This window comes from Microcebus murinus, chromosome 4 (genome assembly GCF_040939455.1).
Source record: "Microcebus murinus isolate Inina chromosome 4, M.murinus_Inina_mat1.0, whole genome shotgun sequence".
Lineage (NCBI taxonomy): Eukaryota > Metazoa > Chordata > Mammalia > Primates > Cheirogaleidae > Microcebus > Microcebus murinus.
This window is the reverse complement of record NC_134107.1, coordinates 79611009-79616953: the sequence shown is the minus strand read 5'-3', so window position 1 is coordinate 79616953 and position 5945 is coordinate 79611009. Positions and strand designations below refer to the sequence as shown.

The 5945-nt window shown below is 34.3% G+C and overlaps 1 pseudogene; it reads right to left on the bottom strand.

The window, feature by feature from the left end:
- Positions 1 to 4800: 4800 nt before the first annotated feature.
- On the bottom strand, positions 4801 to 5132 carry LOC109730727 (cytochrome c-like; annotated as a pseudogene).
- Between the last annotated feature and the right edge of the window lie 813 nt (positions 5133 to 5945).

The following is a 5945-nucleotide window of genomic DNA, read 5'->3' as shown; positions in this document are numbered from 1 at the left end:
AAAGCATAATACTGCAACCTAGGCTCCTTACAGAAACTTCTCTTTCTTATTCTTAGCCTTCTTCAGCACTTGAAATTTTGTGGATCACTCTATAAATAAGTAAGAGTAGTATTCCTAAATGAGATATACATATGTTGTCTCCAAAATCAAAAGAGGTCTACTAAACATTGTGATTATTTCTTAGTAGGAGGAGAGGCCATATGCAGGAGATTGTCCTTCATCTTAAAAGTGATAGCTAAAAGTGCTCCACACCACAATACCCATGGGAAGTTCACCAAAGTAGTAGCCCCTTGCATTTTTTAAGGATTTATTTCCCATCTACTGTGTCACAAATGCTTGATTACTATGTTTACAGAAGTTGCTATTTCCTGCCCACAAGGCACAATCAGCTTAATATTATCAGTGCAGTAAACCAGTATGACATTTTATGGAATGGGAAGGTGATCAAGGTCTCTGCTTTTTTACTAAGAAATAGAGCTGGAAAGTTGATATACCCTTGAAGTAAGGACATTGAAGAGGTATTGATGGTCCTGCCAGCCAAAAGAAAACTTATTCTGATGATGTTTCCTGAACACATGTAGAGATAAAAAAATCATTTACTAGATCAATAGCATACAAGGTGCCAGAAGTGTCATAAAGTATGTTGCTTTGCTCCAACAATAAAATCAGAACTGGAAAACAGCTGCAATTGAACTCGCCACCTAATTAAGTTTATAATTCATTTATTCTGCACTGACCAGATATGCAAGTAGAATAAAGGTGGGATAGGAATCACCACCCCCACAACTTTCCAATCCTTGATAGTTTCTATAATTAGGCTAAGTATGTAATAATGCTATTAGTGTACTAATTGATATGTAGAGGCTACTTTAAATGAGTTCCTTTGACCTTTTCTACCATAATTAACTCCTATTTTATGGGTTACCATTGAGCACCAGTCAGTTCCTGAATATGTTTATTCCAATGAAGCCTTCTGATAATGGCCATGATGTCAGTGTAGGAATGTGGTCAGAAACACACTGGACCTATTGTGGGATAAACCTGAGCCAAAATTTCATAGATTATTTGACCTCTATAAAACGCTAATCTGACAGGGGACTTTAGGAACTAGCCTATAATTTCAAGCCAGTAAACATTTGTAATATCTAATAGAAGGGAAGTTTTCCCCTCAAATACAAGGAGTTTACTTTTAATATTTTTTTAACTACAATGTTTCCCTGAAAATAAGACAGAGTCTTATATTTATTTTTCCTCAAGAAGACATCCTAGGGCTTATTTTCAGGGGATGTGTTATTTTTTAAGTATGGTACAACAGTCTACATTTATTCAAATATAGTTAAGTCATCTTCTTCTGGAACATCATCATAACTCTCTAAACCCCGAATTCCATCCTGAATTTTACCATTGGCCCCAATCTCTTATGTAGAGCAATAGAGCTCTCATGGGGCAGATGAGAAAGGCTGCTCATCTTCTTTACCACTCCGTGAGGAAATGCATGGGTTGTGCAGATACTCTATGTAGCCACACCCATCACTAGGTCTTATTTTGGGGGTAGGGCTTATATTGTGCAAATGCTTAGAAATCCTGCTAGTGCTTATTTTATGGATAGGTCTTATTTTCGAGGAAACACGGTACAAGAAGCTAAATACATATACCTATACACACACACACACACACACACACACACATAAACATGCATATGTAATTGCACTACTTATAGCTAAATTTAAACTGGATAAATCAGTAAATAAATATTAATATTTTTATTTATTTTTCTGACTACTAGAAATTACTCCTCTTTAAAAATGAAAAGTATTTTCTTATTTTTATTTCACTTTAAATAAAATGTATCATATATACAGATCATAAAAGTACAGTATGACAAAGCTTTGTAAGTGCCTTTGTAAGTGCCAACAAGAATATGAAACAGACAGTAACCAACATCTTTACCCCCATTGTTCTCTCGCAGTCACTGAATGCCCAACTGAGTGTGAGCATTAACCTTTACTTCTAATGCCATAAATTAATTTTCTTGTTTATAAACTTTGAATGAATGTTATCATACAACATAGAATCTTTTATTCTTGAATTTTTCTCTCATTATTTTGCAAGACTCTCCCACATTGCTCTACGTAGTTACATAGTTCTATAGAGTTTCTTCGTTTTCATTTATTCCACTGTATGAATGTCATAATTTATTTATTTCTATTGTTAATGGCTATTTTGTTCTAGTATTGAATATTGTACATCATGCTTTTACTCATCATATGATGAGTATTTCAGTTCCACACATACCAGGAATGAAACTGATGAGTTATTGGTTGTTTGTATTTTCAGCTTCACTAAATACCAGAAGATACCTTCCAAAGTGACTATCCTAATTTAGAATCCTAGAAGCAATGTGTGAGAATTCCATTCACTTCACATCCTCATTAACACTTGGTATTGTTTGATTTTTGCATTTTAACCATTCTAGTGGTATGTGGTAAGTCTTTGTGGCTTTTAATTTGCCTTTCCTTGAGAGTCTTTTCATATGGTTAGTTTCTATGTAGAAAGTAGAAATATCCACTTTTTAAAAAAATTGGATTGTCTGCAGTTTACTCAATTGATTTGTAGTTCTTTATATTGTCCAGACATGGATCCTTTGACAAGGTATCAGAATATATCCTTCAAGATTCTACTGTAGAAACAGAACCAGTAGGAGAACATATGTAAATATACTTTTTCTTTAAAAATTAGAGAATTGTGTGTCCTCTTAAAGAAATATTTGTATCCTTTTACTGTCTTTGCTGAAGTCATTTGCTATCACAAAATATCTTAAATTTATGTCTTAGAGTTTTGGAGGCTGGGCAATATAAGGTCAAGATGTTGGCAGATTCAATGTCTGGTCAGGGACCCTTCCTCATTGGCAGCAGCTTCTTACTGCATTATCACATGTACGAGAGGCAAAAAGGGCCTAGCTAGCTCCCTGCAACCCTTTTATAAGGTCATTAATCCCATTCACTTCACCACCACAGAGCCCTCATACCTAATGACTTCCCAAAGGCTCTACCTTCTAATGCCATCACCTTGTGGTTTAAGTTCCAAGATATGAATTTTGGAGGGACACATATACTCAAATCATAAATGGTTCCTTTATTTAACAAATCCTCTTTAAGCACCTAATATGTCTCTAGAATTTTGTAAAAGCCTGTGGGACCATTGGATAAGGGCCATCAAAATCTTCCTGGGAAAAAATAGGTAAGGAAAGCAGGTTGAGTTGAAGCATAAAGATCATCAGGCCCCTCTACTCTTCAACATCACACTCCTCCCACAGGAGATGTGGGGGGGGGGGGGTACATGTAGAAATACTCCAGACTAAGGAAATATCATAGACCAAGTAGTTAGTCATATTAAATGCTGAGAAACATGATGCAGAAGAAACCCTTGGCAACTAAGTGTTCATTGGCAGGGCTTAGGAAATATCGAAAAGGTATGTTTTGGGCCAGGTGTGATGGCTCACACTTGTAAACCTAGCACTCTGGGAGGCTGATGCGAGCGGATCACTCAAGGTCAGGAGTTCAAGACTAGTTTGAGAAAGAGCAAGACCCCGTCTCCATTAAAAATAGAAATAAATTAATTGGCCCCGTCTCCACTAAAAATATAAATAAATTAATTGGTCAACTAAAAATATATATAGAAAAAATTAGCCAGGAATGGTGGTGCATGCCTATAGTCCCAGCTACTTGGGAAGCTGAAGCAGAGGACTGCTTGAGCCCAGGAGTTTGAGGTTGCTGTGAGCTAGCCTGATGCCACAGCACTCTAGCCCAGGGAAGAGAGAGACTCTATCTCAAAAAAAAGGTATGTTTTAGTTGAGATACAGTAATAATATAATATACATGAAACTAAACATAAGCAGCCTATATTAAAGTGTATATGATGTTCTGCAGACAATTTTTGCACATAGATTTCATAAAAGTGTAGTATCAAAACGGATAGGAGAGAAAAAGGAAATTCAAAGGCATCTGACTAGACTTATTTTCTTACATCTCTGCCTTTACTTTCATTTGCTAGCTGCTATGTGTTAGGAAAAGATAGCCAAATAATATTGATTGGACTTTAAAAGAAAATTACATTCCAGTTATTGAAAATAGCTGTGTAACACTACAGAAATAATCACTCTAGCTAAGGTGTATAAATTATACATATTCCAGACACTGTACTGATTATATTCATATATATGTATATCATTTAAATTTTATTACATTCTACAAAGTATCATATTAAGTATTGGTAAGAACTAGCATTTTCTCCATTTTACATTAAAAATGTAAAAAAAAATTGAGTAAATTTCAAATTTACATACATGATATTTACAGACTCAAGATTTGGAATCACGTGGCTTGACTGTAGAGTTAAAACACTTGACCACTAAATTCCACTTTCTCGAACTAAAAGAAAACTATGGTAACATGAAGAAGAAAGGAATTAACATTGATGAGACATCTGGAACATTGCTTCACAAAAGTTGTGACATTAAAAATAAAGCTCAGAATATTTAAACTTGTAAGTTTATTTTTTCATTCAGATACTTATCTTGGTGTCTCCTTTGCATGTATCATACAATGTTGTTAGGCAAGATATTAGTAAAGCAAGTCAGAGCTCTATTCACCATGAGCTTACATTAAAGTAGGAGGACTGCCCAACAAAAATATTCTGTCATTCATAATCTGAATTCTGGTGTATGAGACCAATTAAATTATGGTACACTTAAGCCATGAGATATTTCTGTTTTGTAATATATAAGGCAGTGGCCAATTATTACTCATTAGTAGCTTTTTTGAGATAAGCTATCAAGTCTGCCCTCTCTTCCCTCCTCTTAATGCCAGTGAAGATCATTTTTATTCCAGGGATGTACTTTTTGGGATTCTCCAAATAGTCCATCTGTGTTTCCTCTCCCTAGGTGATGCCTTTGTTCTTATTGGCGTCTGTGTAAAATAATCCTACAGCCTGACCTGTCTTCCACTCAGAGAGATCATGGAGATTTGGTCACTTTTCCACAGTATGGCACTGGACAGCTTCTGAACAAAAACCTTCTTGCCTTTCTCAACATCACCTGTATTTAATTCTCTCTTTGGTTGCTGACAGTCCATGTTGGACAGTTCTGATTTAACTAAGACTGGCTTGTGGTTAAATGCATACGACTTTTTTTTTTTTAATTTTGATAGTAATTCCAATTCAGTAAATGCTATCACTATTTTCCCCTTCCAAAGCTATTATTGGATTTAATTAGTAATGTTCAACTTTTCACAAAGATGGTAAATCGCCATCTCAAAACCTATTGAATATTGGTTATATTTAGACTTTATAACTGGTTATGTGAATATATTTAAATACTAGCAAAATCTCTGCAATGTCTCACAAAAAAGACTCACTGGTGTTTTAATTTGTGTTCATTAGCCTGTTAAATGCAAGGGCTGGAGATAAGATAGCTATGTTTACTTTATATATTTGGTCTTTACTATGGCAATCTAATTTCCCTGTGTCTACTAAAATGCTGCCTTTTATTTATTGAAAGGCATTTTAGTGTCATTTATGTGTAATATCAAATAAAGAATATTTAACATTTCTCACATTTTATAGACAATCTATAAAGTTAAATACTTTTAAAAGTCAATGTGACAAGAATAGCAAGTTAAACTTTTGAATTTATTACTACCTAATTCAGATTAAGTTATACTTTAGGATTGTCTTTAAACAGCTCTTCAAAAACACATAAAACTATAGAACTACATTATATATGTGATTGGTAACAGTGCTTTTACCAACTCATCAGAGGGATTAAAGTATAGGACATATACACAAATTTAAAAATTATGTGTGATTATAAATTAAGATAATTAAAACAAAATCACAGATCAAAAGAGTAGGAGACAGTCATGCATGCAATAAAGTTAAACAAACAT